Raw genomic sequence first — 20,550 nt, forward strand, 5'->3', positions numbered from 1 at the left:
ATTCATTGGAACTAACAGCGAAAATGCTGGAAAATCTCAGCAGGTCTGGCAACATCTGTAAGGAGAGAAAAGAGCTGAGATTTTGAGTCCAGATGACCCTTTGTCAAAGCTAAAAGGCATAGAAAGTGGGAGATATTTACACTGCAGGGGGAGGGAATGAAAGATGAGTCCATGGAAACCAGGGGAAAAGACTGCTAATAGCTGTCCACAGAGAGAATAAAGGGTGTGAATGGCCAAACGGCAGAGAAGCTTTTATCCTGATGTTCTTTGGAGTTTAGAAGATTGAGAGGGGTCTCATAGGAACTTATAAAATTCTAACAGGACGAGAAATGGTAGATTCAGGTAGAATGTTACTGATATTCTCAGACTGAGGTGAGGAGAAATGTCTTCACCCAGAGAGTGGTGAATCTGTGAAAATAGCGAATGCAGAAAGTTAGTTGAGGCCAAAATGTGTGATGTCAAGAAGGAATTAGATATAGCTCTTGTGGCTGAAGGGATCAAGGGATATGGGTGGAAGGTGGGATCAGGAAGTCGAACTTGATCAGCCAGGATCATAATGAACGGTAGATCAGGCTCGATGGGCCGAAGGGCCTATTTCTTCTATTCGCTGTTTAAAGAGAACAAAGAAAAGTGCAGCAAAAGAATCCGCCCTTCGGCCCTCCAAGCCCGTGCCGAACATGATGACCGAATTAAACTGAAGAAAAAACCTTCTGCCCTTCCTCAGTCCGTATCTCTCCATTCCCTCCGTAATCATGCACCCACCCTTACCTGTTGCTAGTGTGCCTGCTTCGACCACCTCCTGTGGCAAACTGTTCCAGGCACCCACCACTCGCTGTGTGAAAAACCTCCCCCGCACATCTCTCTTAAACTTTCCCCCTCTCACCTTGAACATGTGCCCCCTTCCACCCCTGGGAGAAAGTCTGTACTATTCACCTTGTCTTTGCCTCTCACAATTTTGATGATCTCTATCAGGTAACCCCTCAGCCTCTGTCTTTTCAGTGAAAACATTCCTAGTTCATGCAACCTCTTCTCCTCGCCAACACCCTCGAGACGAAGCAACACCTTTCTATGTATGAAAGAGAGGAACCAGTGAGTGTGGAACAGAATCCACCCAGAGTCATCACATTCAGGGGAAGGGAGACAGGAACCAGTGAGTGTGGAGCTGAACCCAATGAAAACCATTGCCTTGAGAGAAAGGGAGAGGAACCAGTGAGTGTAGAACTGAACTGCGCCAGCGCCAGCATCTTCTAGAGAGAGAGAGGAACCAGTGAGTGCATGACGGAACCCAGCCAGAGTCAGCACCTTCAGAAGAGTTGGAATAGTGAGTATAGGTAGATGAGAAGACTGCATGGCTGCATGGATGGTACAGGAGGGAGGGCTATAGATTCCTGGGGCAGAGCGACCATTTCAGGCAGAACTGGGACCGGTACAATTTGGACAGATTACATTTGAACAGGAAGGGGACCAACATCCTCCCTGGGAGCTTTGTGAGAGCTGTTGGGATGGATTTATACTAAACTGGTAAGGGGATGGGATCCTGACAGGTAGTGATAGAATCTTCAGATTTGCCAAGTGGTCACAGCCAGGACGGAGTGACTGCAGCTTAGGCAGCGAAGAGGACACAGAGGGCAGCTGTGTCAGCCTCTACAACTAACCAAAGGTTTGAGGTTCTTCCAGCTTCTTTGGATAAGAGCGGGGACTGCAGGATGGATGAGGTGACTGACCTTTGCACTGGAGTACGGATGCCATTCAAGTAGTGATAGAAGGGGTATAGTGAGGAGAAGTGAGACTGCTCTCTGTAGCAAGGAGCAAGAGTTCAGATGGCTGTGAGGAAGAATTCTGAGTATGAATATGAATCTGCAATTAAAAATCTAATTGTCCCTTGTCATAAAACCCTATCTGGTTTACTAATGCTCTTTAGGGAAGGAAATCTATTGGGCAGGCGTGTGTCTGAATTGTCAAGTCTCGAGGTAACAAAAGCATGGATGAGGATTTCAGGTGCGGGTGAGTTGAAGTATAATCAACAATGCGTGATCTTGCACAGCTGAAAATAGGTGATCTTGGTGAAGGGACAATATGTGGTCAGAATCTCATTTCCGAGTCCAATGAGTTCCCAAGATTATGAGGGTTTGTTTCAACCTCAGACATTGACCAGTGGGAGAGATGGAGTCAGTGACTGGGAACGGAATTTGTGGTGGGAACTTTGGTTTTCCAAATATTTAATTGGGGGAATTCTCTGCTCAGCCAGTACTGGAGGTCAGAGAAGGATTCTATTAAATTAATAACAGAGGTTGATTGAGAAGGGTGATGTTGAGGTAGAGCTGGGTGTTGTAAGCATGCACGTGAAAACGACCACTGTGCTTTGAGATAATGTCACCAAGGGGTAAGATGAGAAGTAGGACGGAGCCAAGGATAGATCCTTGGGGAATTTGGGTGGTAACAGCAGAGGAGTGGGGAGAGAAAGCATTGCAGGTGATATTCTGCATATGACCAGAAAGATAAGTTTGGAACCAGCTGATTGCAGTCTTACCCAACTGAACAATCCCTCCTCATCCTTCTCAACCTGTCCATGCCTTTGACATGGTTGACTGCACCATCCTAAACCAATACCTTCCCACTGTGAGGTCAGTGTTCACAGCAGATGACGGTGTTAACGTACCTGACATGCTCGGGAAACATGATGAAGAACGTCTGGGCCTCAGTAAACGAGTCAGGAGAAGGCTGGAGTTCTCAATCATCTTCGTCTCAGGCGGCAGCTCCTCCATCTCAATGTGTGTGGTGAGATAAGACCATTCTGCTCAGTCAGGAACACCCGTATTGACTGTCAGAGATAGTGGTTGTAATTATAACCAAACAATGTGTAACCAAGCCCCACCCAAACACAGAATCATAGAATCCCTACAGTGCAGAAGGAGGCCATTCGACCCATCATGTCTGCTCTGACCAAATTCCCACCCAGGCCCTTTCCCTCTAAACCCACATATTTACCCTGCTAATCCCACTAACACTTGGGTCAATTTAGCATGGCCAATCAACCCAAACCACATCTTTGGTGTGGGAGGAAACCGGAGCACCCAGAGGAAACCCACGCAGAGACGGGGAGAACGTGCAAACTCTGCACAGACCAGTGACCCGGGGCCGGAATTGAACTTGGGTCCCTGGCGCTGTGAGGCAGCAATGCTAACCACTGTGACACCTTTCCTTTCCCAGAAAGCACCGAAGGATCCCAGTATCTCTCTCTGGCCGATGCAGATTGAGGTGCTCTAACCCGGTATGGCACTGAGCCCCACATGCAGAGCACTAGAAGATCCCAGTATCTCTCCCTGGCCTATGCAGAGAGGGGCTCTTACCTGGTGTGGCACTGAGCCCCACACATAGAGCACGGGAAGATCCCACTGTCTGTTCTTATTGGTCTGACTCCAGGTGGTTTGCAGCACCGCCACTGCTGAGACTGGGGAACTGCAGCGTGACATGTTTACATAGCAAGCCGACATTGGAAACCCTTACCTGCGGATTGAGAGCCGGGCGGGACGGAATTCTCGATGCCAACACCCTTCACCCATCCTGAGCCCCGCCGCGGGCTCAGGATCCCAGCCCGGAGACTGAAACCACTGGCCGGACATTTGCTGCCGCTCCGTCCGGTGTCTGATGGGCCCAGGGTAAATTCCCGCCATCGACCTGTGACTGGCAGCTGGGAAAACCAATCGGAAATTGACGCATCACTGTTATTCAATGGACGGTCTGCGTCGACTGATTGACAGCTACTTTGTCCAACCTGTGAGCTCCATTCGACTGAATTAAGAAAATAATGAAAATGACGATCACGCTGCTAACAAAACACGGCCCTAATGTGATTGACATCTTCGTTCGCCAATCGCAACGCACTGACCAATCAGTGTGCGCCGAGCTTGCGCGACTCGCGGAGCGTCAATCCCAGCCCAGCGCTATTGCGTCATTCAATTCAATCCGGGGCTGACCCCAATGAGAAATCAGAGAGCTGGAGGCGGGAAGAATCCTTAAAGTGGAATCGCTCAGAGAATTATAGTTGTGCAACTATTATTTACTGATGGCAATTGAAGAGTCAAAAGTCAGACTGTGCAAAAGATGAAACCCGCGGGAAAGGAAAGAGGAAATGAATGAACGGGAAGGAACGCAAGTGAGAAGCAGAGGCGTTTAGAGAGGGAATTCCGGAGCTGAATTTCCAGAGCTGAAAGCACGACAATCACAGGAGGAGAGAATCAAATGAGGGTTGCTCACGAGGCCAGAATCAGATGAGCTCACACATTTCAAAGGATTCTTGGGCTGGAGGTGATGAATCATAGAAACCCTACAGTACAGAAAGAGGCCAATCGGCCCATCGAGTCTGCACCGACCACAATCCCACCCCAGGCTCTACCCCCATATATTTTACCCACTAATCCCTCTAATCTATGCATCCCAGGACACTAAGGGGCAATTTTAGCATAGCCAATCAACCTAACCCGCACATCTTTGGATTGTGGGAGGAAACCGGAGCTCCCGGGGAAAACCACGCAGACACGAGGAGAATGTGCAAACTCCACACAGACAGTGACCCAAGCCGGGAATCGAACCCAAGTCCCTGGAGCTGTGAAGCAGCAGTGCTACCGTGCCGCCCACGGCAGGAAAGGGAGGAAGAGCTGAGGACATGGAGGGATTTGGAAACAGGGATAAGAATTTGAACATTGAGGCATTACTTAACCACGAGTCAGTGTTTGTCAGTGAGCACAGGGTTGATGCATGAATGGTATTTGGAGTAAATTCTGATATGAGAAATCAATTAGCAGCTTTTTAGACCCAGCAGCACAATAAATCGGATCAGAAGTGGACCACATGGCCCCTCAAGCCTGCTGTTCCAGTAAATACGGTCATGTTTTAGATTCTCAAACCACGGAATATTTGCAATGTACTACAACCCTTTTGGCCCATCAAGTCCACACTGCCTCATTGAAACGGCATTCTATCGAATCCCACTCCCCCACCTCACAGCCCCAGAAACCCGGGTTTGTTTCTGGCCGTTGGTGACTGTGCAAAATCTGCACATTCTCCCCGTGGGTTTCCTGGGTGCTCTCGTTTACTCGCGTGGTTCCACGATGTGCAGGTTAGGTGGATTGGCCTTGCTATATGTACCTATAATGTCCAAAGTTGTGTACATTCGGCATTGATTCGTTGCAATTGTGACACTCAGTTTGAAATTTTACATCTGGTTCTTGATGAACTCGGGAAGATGAAAACCTTGGTCATAGTATCCCTAAAGTGCAGAAGGTGGACATTCGGCCCATTGAGTCTGCCCTGATTCTCTGACCTCTTCACGCAACCTCACATATTTACCCTGTTGATCTTTCTAAACTAAACATACCGGGACACATCAGGGGGAATTTAGCATGGTAAATTCACTTACCCTATCAATGGAGTGTGTGTGTGTGTGTGTGTGTGTGTGTGTGTGTGTCGGGGCGGGTGGGGGGGGGGGGGGCGGGGGGAAGGCGGCGGGAGGGGGGGGGTTGATGGGGAGGGGGCAAGAGCACCCGGAGGAAAGCCATGTGGACACAAAGAATATGTGGAAATTGCAAACAGGCAGTCACCCAAGGCCTGAATTGAATCCGGGTCCCTGTCATTGTGCGGCAGCAGTGCTAACCACTGTGCCACTCTTCGTTTTCTTATAAAAGACCAAAAGACATAGGAGGGGAATTAGGCCACTCTGCCCATCGAGTCTGCTGCGCCATTCAATCATATATTTCTCTCATTCCCATTCTCCTGTCTTTTTCCCATAACCACTGATCCCGTTATTAATCAAGAACCTATCTATCTCTGTCTGAAAAAACACTCAATCACCTCGCCTCCACAGCCTTCTGCGGCAATGAGTTCTACAGATTCACCACTTTCTCGCTGAAGAAATTCCTCCTCATCTCTGTGTTCAAGGAACGCCCCTTTAGCCTGAGGTTGTGCCCTCTGCTTCTAGTTTTTCCAACTAGTGGAAACATCCTCTCCATGTCCACTCTATCCAGGCCTCAGTTTCAATAAGATCCCCCCTCATCCTTCTGAACTCCAACGAGTGCAGACCCAGAATCCTCAACCGTTCCTCATATAACAAGCTCTTCATTCCAGGGATCATTCTTGTGACCCTCCTTTGGACTCTTTCAAAAGGCCAGCACAACCTTCCTTAGATACGGGTCCCAAACTGCTCACAATACTCCAAATGGGGTCTGACCAGAGTCTTTGTCGGCCTCTGAAGTACGTCCCTGTTCTTGTATTCTAACCGCCTCGACATTGCATTTGCCCTCCTAAATGCCGGCTGCACCTGCACATTAACCTTAAGAAAATCTTGAACTCGGTCTCCCAAGTCCCTTTGTGTTTCTGATTTCCGAAGCATTTCCCCATTTAGAAAATAGTCTATGCTTCCATTCCTCCTTCCAAAGTGCATAACCTCACAGTTTTCCACATTGCATTCGATCTGCCACTTCTCTGCTCACACTCTTAGCCTGTCCAAGTCCTTATGCAGCAGCCACCCACCACCCACGCACCCCGCCCCCCCCGCCCCACCCACCCCACGCCTGCTTCCTCAATGCCACCTGTCCCTCTACAGGTCCTCTCAGACTTATTTGCCTCATGAAAAATACCCAACTTCTCAAATCTATCTTCAATGCTGCAGGTCGTGATCAATAGAATAATTCATGTGAATCTCCTTTGCACTCTCTCCAATGTCTTCACAATCTTCTTCAATTGTGATGCCCAGAACTGGACTCACTGCTCCAGGTGAGGCCTGTCTAGTGTACTTAAAAGCTCAACTTGACCTTCTTATTCATGCATTCGATCCTCCAAGAAAACGTATGATGCCATTTGCTTTATTCTCTGCTCTCTCAACATTCACAACGAACTTCAATTATTGTTGTACTTAGAAACCGAGATCCCTTTGTTCCTGCATTTCCTTAAGAGTTTCTCCCTTTCTTTCTCCACACTCTCAAAATGAATCAACTCACACTTCTGAGCATTGAACTTTATCTAATTAGGTGCATTGACGCGAACAGATCCTGGAGTATGGCGACTGGGGGAATTTCACATTAACTTCATTGCAGTATTTATTCGTCAAAGTCCTTACTTATGACTAATATATAAACTTTATTTAAAGTTCACTTTACTTTACTTTTACTTTATCTGCCACTCGTCTGCCCAGAGGACAGGAATGGAAGTGTTGACTCAGCATTTACACTGAGATGTTCGCTGTTGTTTTGCAAGTGTTTCACTGTTTATACATATATTTCCTGCTGTGCTCTGTGATGTAGAGTGTTCCAGCATGGAAACAGGCCCTTCGGCCCAAAGATTCCATGCCGCCCAGTTTTTTTTTACCTCGGAGCCATTCCCAATTTACCGCGTTTGGCCAATATCCCTCCAGACCCATCTTACCCAGGTAACTGTCTCAAATGTTGTTGAGAGCTTTTTCATCTGCTTTTGTGTAAAATCCTTCCCTGTTGTTGTGTTTCAGGCTCTGTAAATATTTTTTTCTTCTGTTCTGTTAATATTTCCCCTTCTCTTGCAAACGTATTCCCTGATGTGTAAAAAGATTCTCCGTGAAGATGTTTTTGTCAGTAAATCGTTGCGTGTTGTGTTAAGATGTTCCCTCTTCTTCTGTAAAACGCTGGCTGCAGATCGAAGTTTTTTACGGGAAAGAGAAGCCAAATACCTGTCTTCGCCATGTAAAAGTCACAAATTCTATGCGATTATCGTCATGCTACTGCACCGTAAGTGTGAACATGAATAGCAGAGGATGGTTTTGATCCATCGACCTCTGGGTTATGGGCCCAGCACGCTTCCGCTGCGCCACTCTGCTACGCCACAAACCACCCTTGCTGTCTATCAATGTATCCAGGCAGATTTTCACTCCTGTATCCTTGAACAGGAATACGAGTGTGAGGAGGCATCACTGCATCACACCGAGAATACAATAGACAGAGAAAAACACACAATAGAAGCAAGAGAGACTGCTTGGATGCATGTAACGACAGACAAAGGTGCTGGGAAAACGGCAAGAAACGGAATTGCAGGATCGATCCCTGATTTTTAAACGAATTTTCTGTTGCAAATCCTTGTTTGTACATATATTTCCTGCTGTGTAACTGTGCTCTCTGTTGTTGAGAGGTGTTTTCTGCTGTTGTGTAGCATGTCTCCCTGATGCTGTCAATGTCATAGAAACCCTACAGTGCAGAAGGAGGCCATTCGGCCCATCGAGTCTGCACCGACCACAATCCCACCCAGGCCCTACCCCCACATATTTACCCGCTAATCCCTCTAACCTACGCATCTCAGGACTCTAAGGGGCAATTTTTAACCTGGCCAATCTCCCGCACATCTTTGGACTGTGGGAGGAAACCGGAGCACCCGGAGGAAACCCACGCAGACAATGTGCAAACTCCACACAGACAGTGACCCGAGCCGGGAATCGAACCCAGGACCCTGGAGTTGTGAAGCAGCAGTGCTAACCACTGTGCTACCGTGTCTTTCCGCCTGTGTAAATATGATCCACTTTGTGTCAATATTTTTTAAATATTCTGTTAATATATGCCCTGCTGCGTAAACGTGTTCCCACTTGAGTCAAAATATTCTCCGTGAAGATGTTTTCTGTTCAGCAAATGTTAATTATCTGCTCTCATGACGTTCCATACTGGATTAAAATGTTGCAGGTTGTGTGAAGATGTTCTCTGTTCTTGCATAAAATTCTGGTTAAACTGCAACTGAAAAAGGATCGCCCAATTTCGACTGTCTTTTACCCTCTGTTAGCGAATGTTATTGGGGATTCATATTGTATCCAATACATGCATGTGAGTGAGATGTGTTCTGTATCTGTCTGTCTCCAGTTGTAGTTGCGAGTTTTAATTTATTTCGAGAGGTGGGCATCACTGACTAGGCCAGCATTCATTGCCAATCTCTAACTGCCCTTAAGAAGGTGGTGGTTTGTTGTTTTCTTGTACTGCTGCATTCCCTGAGGTGTCGGTACAGCCCCAATGCTGTTAGCCAAACAGTCTTTCAGGATTTTGCCACTGCAGCAGTGAAGGAGCCGCGATGTATTTCCATGTCAGGACCCATGTCAGGACGGTGAGTGGGTTAGACGCCGGTTTGGGGCGGGGGTGATGGGGGGGAGGAGAGGGGGTGGGTGCGGGGAGGGGGGGTGGGTGCGGGGAGGGGGGGTGGGTGCGGGGAGGGGGGGTGGGTGTGGAAGCGGGAGGTGGTGGAAATTGCAGTGCTGGTGCTCGCATGTATCTGCTGCCGCTGTCCTTCGAGGTTTCAGCCTCATTGTTCCACAGGAGCAGGCTGAGGGTAAGGGAGCTTGTGTGTGCACTAATTAATTTAATTATTTTTCTGTTAAATTAGTGAAAAAAATCGGAGGTTTTTTTTCTAAACAGGAAATAGGCCCAGCAGCAGCCTGGGAAGGTTTTGGAGGGTTTAAAAGTGCTTAACTTGGAGGTTTCAGCCTCATTGTTCCACAGGAGCAGGCTGAGGGTAAGGGAGCTTGTTTGTGCACTAATTTATTTAATTATTTTTCAGTTAAATTAGTGAAAAAAATCGGAGGTTTTTTTTCTAAACAGGAAATAGGCCCAGCAGCAGCCTGGGAAGGTTTTGGAGGGTTTAAAAGTGCTTAACTTGGAGGTTTCAGCCTCATTGTTCCACAGGAGCAGGCTGAGGGTAAGGGAGCTTGTTTGTGCACTAATTTATTTAATTATTTTTCAGTTAAATTAGTGAAAAAAATCGGAGGTTTTTTTTCTAAACAGGAAATAGGTTAGACCAAGGAGAGCCAATGGATGTTATCTATCTTGACTTCCAAAAGGCCTTTGACAAGGTGCCTCACGGGAGACTGCTGAGTAAAATAAGGGCCCATGGTATTCGAGGCAAGGTACTAACATGGATTGACGATTGGCTGTCAGACAGACGGCAGAGAGTTGGGATAAAAGGTTCTTTCTCAGAATGGCAACCGGTGACAAGTGGTGTCCCGCAGGGTTCAGTGTTGGGGCCACAGCTGTTCTCTTTATATATTAACGATCTAGATGACGGGACTGGGAGCATTCTGGCCAAGTTTGCCGATGATACAAAGATAGGTGGAGGGGCAGGTAGTATTGAGGAGGTGGGGAGGCTGCAGAAAGATTTAGACAGTTTAGGAGAGTGGTCCAAGAAGTGGCTGATGAAATTCAACGTGGGCAAGTGCGAGGTCGTACACTTTGGAAAAAAGAATAGAGGCATGGACTATTTTCTAAACGGTGACAAAATTCATAATGCTAAAGTGCAAAGGGACTTGGGAGTCCTAGTCCAGGATTCTCTAAAGGTAAACTTGCAGGTTGAGTCCGTAATTAAGAAAGCAAATGTAATGTTGTCATTTATCTCAAGAGGCTTGGAATACAAAAGCAGGGATGTACTTCTGAGGCTTTATAAAGCACTGGTTAGGCCCCATTTGGAGTACTGTGAGCAATTTTGGGCCCCACACCTCAGGAAGGACATACTGGCACTGGAGCGGGTCCAGCGGAGATTCACACGGATGATCCCAGGAATGGTAGGCCTGACATACGATGAACGTCTGAGGATCGTGGGATTATATTCATTGGAGTTTAGGAGGTTGAGGGGAGATCTGATAGAAACTTACAAGATAATGAACGGCTTAGATAGGATGGACGTAGGGAAGTTGTTTCCATTAACAGGGGAGACTAGGACGCGGGGGCACAGCCTTAGAACAAAAGGGAGTCACTTTAGAACAGAGATGAGGAGAAATTTCTTCAGCCAGAGAGTGGTGGGTCTGTGGAATTCATTGCCACAGAGGGCTGTGGAGGCCGAGACGTTGAACGTCTTCAAGACAGAAATTGATAAATTCTTGATTTCTCGAGGAATTAAGGGCTATGGGGAGAGAGCGGGTAAATGGAGTTGAAATCAACCATGATTGAATGGTGGAGTGGACTCGATGGGCCGAATGGCCTTACTTCCGCTCCTATGTCTTATGGTCTTATGGTCTTATGGAAATAGGCCCAGCAGCAGCCTGGGAAGGTTTTGGAGGGTTTAAAAGTGCTTAACTTGGAGGTTTCAGCCTCATTGTTCCACAGGAGCAGGCTGAGGGTAAGGGAGCTTGTTTGTGCACTAATTTATTTAATTATTTTTCAGTTAAATTAGTGAAAAAAATCGGAGGTTTTTTTTCTAAACAGGAAATAGGCCCAGCAGCAGCCTGGGAAGGTTTTGGAGGGTTTAAAAGTGCTTAACTTGGAGGTTTCAGCCTCATTGTTCCACAGGAGCAGGCTGAGGGTAAGGGAGCTTGTTTGCGCACTAATTTATTTAATTATTTTTCAGTTAAATTAGTGAAAACAATCGGAGGTTTTTTTTCTAAACAGGAAATAGGCCCAGCAGCAGCCTGGGAAGGTTTTGGAGGGTTTAAAAGTGCTTAACTTGGAGGTTTCAGCCTCATTGTTCCACAGGAGCAGGCTGAGGGTAAGGGAGCTTGTTTGTGCACTAATTTATTTAATTATTTTTCAGTTAAATTAGTGAAAAAAATCGGAGGTTTTTTTTCTAAACAGGAAATAGGCCCAGCAGCAGCCTGGGAAGGTTTTGGAGGGTTTAAAAGTGCTTAACTTGGAGGTTTCAGCCTCATTGTTCCACAGGAGCAGGCTGAGGGTAAGGGAGCTTGTTTGCGCACTAATTTATTTAATTATTTTTCAGTTAAATTAGTGAAAAAAATCGGAGGTTTTTTTTCTAAACAGGACATAGGCCCAGCAGCAGCCTCGGAAGGTTTTGGAGGGTTTAAAAGTTGGCCGCACCTTTTACCGGGCAGCGTCGTTAGCGGGCAGCGGAGTGAGCAGGGGACAGAGTGAGAGCTAAAAGGGCTTTGGCTCACAGGGCTTCGGCAAAGGCGAGGAAGGTTGTTTGTTTGTTTTTCTTCGGTTACACCCCCTTTTTGCTTTATCCCAAAAACTAAAAGGACATGGCTGGTATGAGTGGGAGGCCAGTATACTGCATTCGGTGTGGGATGTGGGAGTTCCTGGAGACAACTTGCCTCCCAGAAGTCCATAACTGTGCCAGATGTGTGGAACTGCATCTCCTGAAGGATCGTGTAAGGGAGCTGGAGCTGAGGCTCGATGAACTCAGTTTAGTTAGGGAAAATGAGAGAGTAATAGATAAAAGTTATAGTCAGGTAGTGACACCAGGGTCTCGGAAGGAAGACACGTGGGTCACGGTTAGGAGGGATAATAGTCAGAAGGGTGATGTGCCAGAAAGTACCCCAGTGGCAGTCTCCCATAAAAGAAAGGGATGGGCAACAGATGGGAGAAGGGAAGGGAGTGAGCAGTCTGTGGAGGGATCCCCTGTGGTTGTCCCCCTCCAAAATAGGTATCTTGTTTTGGATTCTGTGGAGGGGGATGACCCTCCAGGGGTAAGCCACGAGGACCAGATCGCCTCCACGGAGACAGGCTCAGGGGTCCGGAAAGGAAAGAAGGGGTTTAGGAGAGCGATAGTTTTGGGGGACGCAATGGTTAGAGGCACGGACAGGCGCTTCTGTGGGACTGAACGAGAATCCAGGATGGTAGTCTGCCTCCCTGGTGCCGGGGTACTGGATGTCTCCGAGAGGGTAGGAAGCATTTTTAAAAAGGACGGTAGTCAAACTGATGTGATTGTACACATTGGTGGAAATGATGTAGGTAGGAAGAGCAGGGGGGTCATACGAGAGAAATTCAGGGAGTTGGGTGCTAGGCTAAAAGGTAAGACCTCCAGGGTAGCAATCTCTGGACTGCTCCCGGTGCCTAGTGCAAGTGAGGGTCGGAACAGGGAGATTCTACAGTTGAACGCGTGGCTAAAGGACTGGTGCAAGAGGGAAGGTTTTAAATTCATAGATAACTGGGAAATCTTCAAGTCAGGATGGCAACTGTACAGAAAGGATGGGTTACACCTTAACTGGAAGGGAGCAAATATCCTGGCTGGGAGTTTTGCGAGAGTGTTTCGGCAGGATTTAAACTAGTGTGGCAGGGGGGTGGGGAACAAAACAGGAGGTCAGTAAATACGAAGGCTGGGGTCGAGCTGGGGGCCAGGGCAAGGCTAGCTAAGAAGAGGAGCACTCTGGAGGAGGAGGACCTGACTGGGCCTGGAGGTCTGGAGTGCATCTGCTTCAATGCGAGGAGTGTAACGGGTAAAACAGACGAACTTAGGGCCTTAATGCTTATGCGGAATTTGGATGTGGTTGCGGTGATGGAAATTTGGTTAAAAGAAGGACAGGACTAGCAGCTGAATATTCCGGGGTATCAGTGTTTTAGGCGAGACAGAGGAGGGGCTAAAAAAGGTGGGGGAGTAGCGATATTAGTTAAGGAGCATATTACCGCGGTGCAGAGGGTAGACAACTTAGAGGGGTCATGTACTGAGTCGCTGTGGGTGGAACTCAGAAATAGGAAGGGTGCAGTCACTATGCTGGGGGTGTACTACAGACCACCCAACAGCCCACGGGAAGTGGAGGAAAGGATATGTCAGGAGATTTTGGATAGGTGCAGAAAACATAGGGTTGTTGTAGTGGGGGACTTTAATTTCCCTGGCACAGACTGGAAAGTGCTTAGAGCTGGGGGTCCGGACGGGGAGGAATTTGTAAAATGCGTACTGGAAGGTTCTTTGGAAAAGTATGTAGATAGCCCGACTAGAGAGGGGGCTATAATGGACATAGTTCTGGGAAATGAGCCCGGTCAGGTCGTCAAAGTTTCGGTAGGGGGGCATGTGGCAAATAGTGACCACAACTCTGTTAACTTTAGGATAGTAATGGACAAGGATGAGTGCTGTCCTACAGGCAGGGTGCTAAATTGGGGGAAGGCTGACTATAGTCGGATTAGGCAGGAATTAGTGGATGTTGATTGGGAGAGGATGTTCGAGGGTAAGTCCGCGTCTGGCATGTGGGAGTCTTTTAAGGAACTATTGATAAGGCTGCAGGATAGGCATGTGCCTGTAAAAAGGAAAGACAGGAAAGGTAGGATTCGAGAGCCGTGGATAACCAGGGAAATTGAGGATCTGATTAAAATGAAAAGGGAGGCGTACGTTAAGTCCAGGCAACTGAAAACAGATGGAGCTCTGGAGGAATACAGAGAGAGTAGGAAAGATCTCAAACGGGGAGTTAGAAGGGCAAAAAGAGGTCACGAGATGTTCTTGGCAGGCAGGATTAAGGAGAATCCTCAGGCATTCTATTCATACGTTAGGAACAAAAGAGTTGTCAGGGAGAAAATCGGACCTCTCAGGGACAAAGGAGGGGAATTATGCTTAGAACCCAAGGGAATAGGGGAGATCCTAAATGAATACTTTGCATCGGTATTCACGAAGGAGAGGGGCGTGTTAACCGGGAGTGTCTCGGAGGGAGGTGTTGACCCGTTAGAGAAAATCTCCATTACAAGAGAGGAAGTGTTAGGTTTTTTAGGGAACATTAAAACTGACAAAGCCCCAGGGCCTGATGGCATCTATCCTCGACTGCTCAGGGAGACGAGAGGTGAAATTGCTGGGCCTCTGACGGAAATCTTTGTCGCTTCTTTGGACACGGGTGAGGTCCCTGAGGATTGGAGGATAGCGAATGTGGTCCCGTTGTTTAAGAAGGGAAGCAGGGATAACCCAGGAAATTATAGGCCGGTGAGCTTGACGTCCGTGGTAGGGAAGTTGTTGGAGAGGATTCTTAGAGACAGGATGTATGTGCATTTAGAACGAAACAGTCTCATTAGTGACAGGCAGCATGGTTTTGTAAGAGGGAGGTCGTGCCTTACAAATTTGGTGGAGTTTTTTGAGGAAGTGACAAAAACGGTTGATGAAGGAAGGGCCGTGGATGTCGTCTATATGGATTTCAGTAAGGCATTTGACAAAGTCCCACATGGCAGGTTGGTTAAGAAGGTTAAGGCTCATGGGATACAAGGAGAAGTGGCTAGATGGGTGGAGAACTGGCTTGGCCATAGGAGACAGAGGGTAGTGGTCGAAGGGCCTTTTTCCGGCTGGAGGTCTGTGACCAGTAGTGTTCCGCAGGGCTCTGTACTGGGACCTCTGCTATTTGTGATATATATAAATGATTTGGAAGAAGGTGTAACAGGTGTAATCAGCAAGTTTGCGGATGACACGAAGATGGCTGGAATTGCGGATAGCGAAGAGCATTGTCGGGCAATACAGCAGGATATAGATAGGCTGGAAAATTGGGTGGAGAGGTGGCAGATGGAGTTTAATCCGGATAAATGCGAAGTGATGCATTTTGGAAGAAATAACGTAGGGAGGAGTTATACAATAAATGGCAGAGTCATCAGGAGTATAGAAACACAGAGGGACCTAGGTGTGCAAGTCCACAAATCCTTGAAGGTGGCAACACAGGTGGAGAAGGTGGTGAAGAAGGCATATGGTATGCTTGCCTTTATAGGACGGGGTATAGAGTATAAAAGCTGGAGTCTGATGATGCAGCTGTATAGAACGTTGGTTAGGCCACATTTGGAGTACTGCGTCCAGTTCTGGTCGCCGCAATACCAGAAGGACGTGGAGGCATTGGAGAGAGTGCAGAGAAGGTTTACCAGGATGTTGTCTGGTATGGAGGGTCTTAGCTATGAGGAGAGATTGGGTAGACAGGGGTTGTTCTCCTTGGAAAGACGGAGAATGAGGGGAGATCTAATAGAGGTATACAAGATTATGAAGGGTATAGATAGGGTGAACAGTGGGAAGCTTTTTCCCAGGTCGGAGGTGACGATCACGAGGGGTCACGGGCTCAAGCTGAGAGGGGCGAAGTATAACTGAGACATCAGAGGGACGTTTTTTACACAGAGGGTGGTGGGGGCCTGGAATGCGCTGCCAAGTAAGGTGGTGGAGGCAGGCACGCTGACATCGTTTAAGACTTACCTGGATAGTCACATGAGCAGCCTGGGAATGGAGGGATACAAACGATTGGTCTAGTTGGACCAAGGAGCGGCACAGGCTTGGAGGGCCGAAGGGCCTGTTTCCTGTGCTGTACTGTTCTTTGTTCTTTGGTAGAGGTGGTGGGTTTTTGGGTGCAGTCTAAGGAGAGAAAATGAAAAAAAATATTGTTCCAATTGGCAAAGGAGAGAAGGATGGTTTTTAATGCGCTGAGTGATTAGGACCTGGAATGCACTGCCCGAGACTGTGGCAGAGGCAGCATCACATCAGGGCTATCAAAGGGCAATGGGTCCAGCACCTGAAGTGAAAGGACTTGCAGGGATATGAGACAAGGACTGGGAAAGGGAAGAGCTGAGTCGTTCTTGTACAGACCAGCACACAGGCAAAGGGCCGAATGGTCTCCCTTTCTTTGTTGTCTGCATTCTGAGATTCTGTATGTATGAGTGTTGGACTCATTCTGTATCGCTCTGTCTCTGGTGCGACACATGTGTGTGATATTCATTTTAAATCTATGTGAGAGATTTTGCAAATCTGTACACATTCTACCCGCAAGATACCTAATTGGAACCGGGCCTTTTGTTCTAATTAGTACATGATTCCATACGATCCTCTACTCTAAATCTTCAATGTAACAGCATCTGCTTATCTCTGAAATTCATTCTCCATCGTCTTATTGCCTAGGTTTCCCTTTAGTACATTGGTGCTAGTCGACTCAACTGCTCCAGGTAATAGCAATTTGCAAGTTATATTGACTACATGGGAAAGTACATTAATATTGAATTCTCCATGGGATATAAGGCTGACATCCAATCATTAATTCCTGTTTGATCTGTCTCTGCAAAAGCGATAGTTCATGTCTTTTATCTCTGCTCTACTGCAGTTCTGTGTTGCGGCCAGTAGATGTCAGCACACTCTGGTCGTCTGAAGTTTCGATGTGGAGATGCCGGCGTTGGACTGGGGTAAACACAGTAAGAAGTTTAACAACACCAGGTTAAAGTCCAACAGGTTTATTTGGTAGCAAAAGCCACACAAGCTTTCGGAGCTGCAAGCCCCTTCTTCAGGTGAGTGGGGTCTGAAGTTTAGACAGAGAGGGATACAACAGACAGGAAATGTTCACATTATATTGAACCTGGGACGGAGGAATTTCGGAATACTAAATATGTTGGCCATATCAATTCGAAATTGACCAGTACGCTGCTTTGCTCTGTATTCACCATTTAAATACCCATGAATCAGCAAGGCTATGCTTTTTAAGTATTTTTAAGTGAAAGTATTAGCACCAGTCGGTATTCTCTTTTCAACCAAGTGGCATTTTGAATCATTGTTGTTTAGCATGGTTAGAATTTCATTATGCAACGGTTTAATTATTAGTACAAACCTATTAAAGCATATATTACACAAAGTTTTATCTATTTATAATTGGGGTAGTATATAAAGAGAAACTTGCTTTTCTTGACATATATTATTGACCTATATCTGGGTGTACAGGTTTCAATCTCAAAATTTACCAGTGGTGCAAAACTTGAAAAGATTATGAACTTTAGTGAGAAGGATATTGATAACCTTCAAGAAGATATGGACAGGCTCGTGGAATGTGCAGACATGTGACATATTGCAACTTAATTAATGTAAGGCAGTGTGAACTGATACATCTTGGTCCGAAGATCAAGGAGAGACGATATAAAACAATTTATATTTTATATAAAAACATTTAGCGTTCCTAATCCGTATTGCACCTTTACCACACCAAGATGCCGCAGTCTCTCCACACATTTCAGAACCCACTGAATATCCAGCCTGGAGTCTGCATTTCACCATCTACTTGTACGGTGAACATTAAACATTTAGCACACCTACTTTCCTATGTACCTTCACTCTGCAACGACTCCCTGCTCCATCTGACAACTCCGTCAGTGTCGCACCTTCACTTTGTCTATTGCCCATGGTAGGCTTACTCTGCCCAGTACCCATTGTGTTTCACTTTGATCAGTTATATTGCCCAGATTGCATACTGTTCCAACTTTTCTATTCTCCATTAATAATGAATGAATAAATAGAACCATCCCTTGAATAAACACTGTCAACTTTCAATGTTTTGCGGGTGAGTTTCATGAAGTGCTGTGTATGATTCCCACCTTTATGCTTCTGTACAAATTGAGTCAAAGGAAAGTTATTCAAATATATTTTCAATTCTCCTTCTCTTTCACAAAGGACTGAGCGGGTATTGGATACAGTTTCAATCATAGCTTTAAAAAGATAGAGATTGGGTTTTCAAGTTTAAAATCCAAGGGTGACATCAATGCCTGAAGTGGTTTTCAGGCTGTGGCGACTAGAATACCAATGCAGATTATCAATTTGAATTATTCAAAATCATAGAATGGAGCATCCATTGTTGATGAAAGGAAACTTTAAAATGTACAGATGTGCTCTGCTTCAGGAACTGGTTTTATGGAAATCTCCATTAATCAAAAATGTTGCCTCACCTGGTGAGCATTTCCAGCATTTTTTGTGTTTCTTTCAGATTTCCAGCTTCCAGCTTTGCGTTGTGTTCTGTGCAGATGTTTCCCTGGAACAGTGAACAGGTTCTGATCAGTCCTGTGACAGATCGAGTGGAATGTGTCTCCCGACTATCAAAACCGCGAGATTCATCTCCAAGATGTACAGGATAATGAGGAGGAGAGACAGGGAGGATCATTCTGTGATGGACATATTTCCTGTATAAAGGACACAAAGGTTTGTATTTCCACAGCCTTCTGAACAGACATAAGATGCCCCAACATGACTTGCAATCAATGAAGTTCCTCTCAACAGTTCTTGACATTTTAACTACGAGAGTTCTGAACTTACCAGTCGTTTCTACCTTGTCAAGCATCCATGTATGGACCTGAGAAGTGAATCCCTAGCGCGCGGCTCTGTGGCGCAATGGATAGCGCGTTGGACTTCTAAAAGATGGCAGCTTAGCCATTCAAAGGTTGTGGGTTCGAATCCCACCAGAGTCAAATTTTGGATCAGATTAGTAACAAACAGTTTTCTCCTTCATTGATCTGATTAGGTTTGGCACCGACATTTCCTGCTCTGCCATCTCTCCATGCTGTTTCTGTTTACTCGGCTCCCAGGGAAACCACTGACTCGAGAAGAAATCGCAATCCCCGGGGGCTTTCTTAAAGTTTGACACAACATTCGCTGGTTGGGTTAGAAATAGTAATTTTTCAATTAGATATTTCGCTTCCTTTGGAAGATAAAGAAGATTAAAGAACACACACTGAACGACAACAACTTATAAATAACTACAATCAATAACTAAATATCAGCGCCGTGCAACCTCGTGGTATTATTCTGATGTGTCTGCTGCGCTTGTCCTTCTCGGCTGCAGTGGTCGTGGGTTTGGGAAGGTGCTGGCAAAGTAGCCTTGCTGAGTTGTGCAGTTCATCTTGTAGATGGTGCACACTGCTGCCGTTGTGTATTGGTAGCGAACGGAGTGAATTTTTATGTATGGGAAGGGAATGACGTGGGATGCTTTGTCCTGGATGGTGCCAAACTGTAGTGCTGTACAAGCTGCATTCACCGAAGCAAGTTATCCCAGGAAACCGAGTGCTCCGGTTTCCTCCCACAGCCCAAAGATGAGCAGGTTGTGTGGATTGGCCATGCTAGATTCCCCAAGGTGTTTGTATCGGTAGATTAGCGGGGTGGAAAGGTCCTGTGTGCGATTCTCTGTCGGAGAGTCGGTACAGGCCCGATGGGCAGAATGGTCTCTTTCAGCACTGTCGGGATTGTGTGATTCTAAGGCCATTTGACTGTGTTAGAAATTCCCTGAGGAAATAAAAAGGAAAACTGTCTTTGTAGAATTTACAGCATTGGGTTTATTGGAGATTATTTTTTACTGCAAAATGATGAAAAGAACTGAATCGTGTAAATGAACAGTCGAGATATTCGTGGGGAGTCTCGAAATCTGTGTTTGTTTCATCTTTGTAGATCATCCACTGTAAAGGGAAAGACAATATTGACTAGCAAGAAAGGGACATTGTAACTTGAGCAATTGCAATGAACACTTGAAAGATCACCTGAAAGTAATCAAGGCACTGCTCGTGTACGTGAAACCAGGATCTACCTGTTGCTAGACATGGGCTTTAACCAACTCAGCTGCAGAGCCTGGTACTGCTACTCCTGGTGCAGCAGAATGCTGGAAATAAGCTCCGGATCTGTTCGTGTATGTTAAAAAAGAGATACTGCCAGATCTGGAACGTATCTGAGAAAATAGAGGTCGTTCACATTTCAGATGCAGACCTTTCACGGGAACGACCGTTTCTCTCTCCCCAGATGCTTTGGGATCTCGGATAGATTCATGAAAGAAAATAATTGAATCCCACAGTGGCCCATCGAGACTGCACCGAATTCCCAGTAAACATTTCAAATCCGCCTTTCCCCGACATTGAACAAGCACATCAGAGGGAATCGCACACATCACTCAGTGAAACTCTTCCGCTAAACATTGAGCGGTTTATCGTGAGCTGGTTCCATTTACTGTTTTCAGGCACATATCTGGTATAAAAGTAGCCGTGTTCAGGATTTGATTCACACGTATAATTTACTATTCGAAAGTTGGTTATTTTTTAATACTTAATCCATACGGGATATGTATGTCACTGGCCTGGGAAGCATTTATTGTTCAATTTA

General features: G+C 46.3%; 2 non-coding genes across 2 annotated transcripts; one reads left to right on the plus strand and one right to left on the minus strand.

The window, feature by feature from the left end:
* Nucleotides 1-7,771: 7,771 nt before the first annotated feature.
* trnam-cau (transfer RNA methionine (anticodon CAU)) lies at nt 7,772-7,843 on the minus strand. The gene has a single exon. It is a non-coding gene; the product is annotated as a tRNA-Met (tRNA).
* A 10,941-nt stretch (nt 7,844-18,784) lies between these two features.
* On the plus strand, nt 18,785-18,875 carry trnar-ucu (transfer RNA arginine (anticodon UCU)). The gene is given in 2 exon segments: nt 18,785-18,821; nt 18,840-18,875. It is a non-coding gene; the product is annotated as a tRNA-Arg (tRNA).
* The last annotated feature ends 1,675 nt before the right edge of the window (nt 18,876-20,550 follow it).

This window comes from Mustelus asterias, unplaced genomic scaffold (assembly GCF_964213995.1).
Source record: "Mustelus asterias unplaced genomic scaffold, sMusAst1.hap1.1 HAP1_SCAFFOLD_76, whole genome shotgun sequence".
NCBI classification, from domain to species: Eukaryota; Metazoa; Chordata; class Chondrichthyes; order Carcharhiniformes; family Triakidae; genus Mustelus; species Mustelus asterias.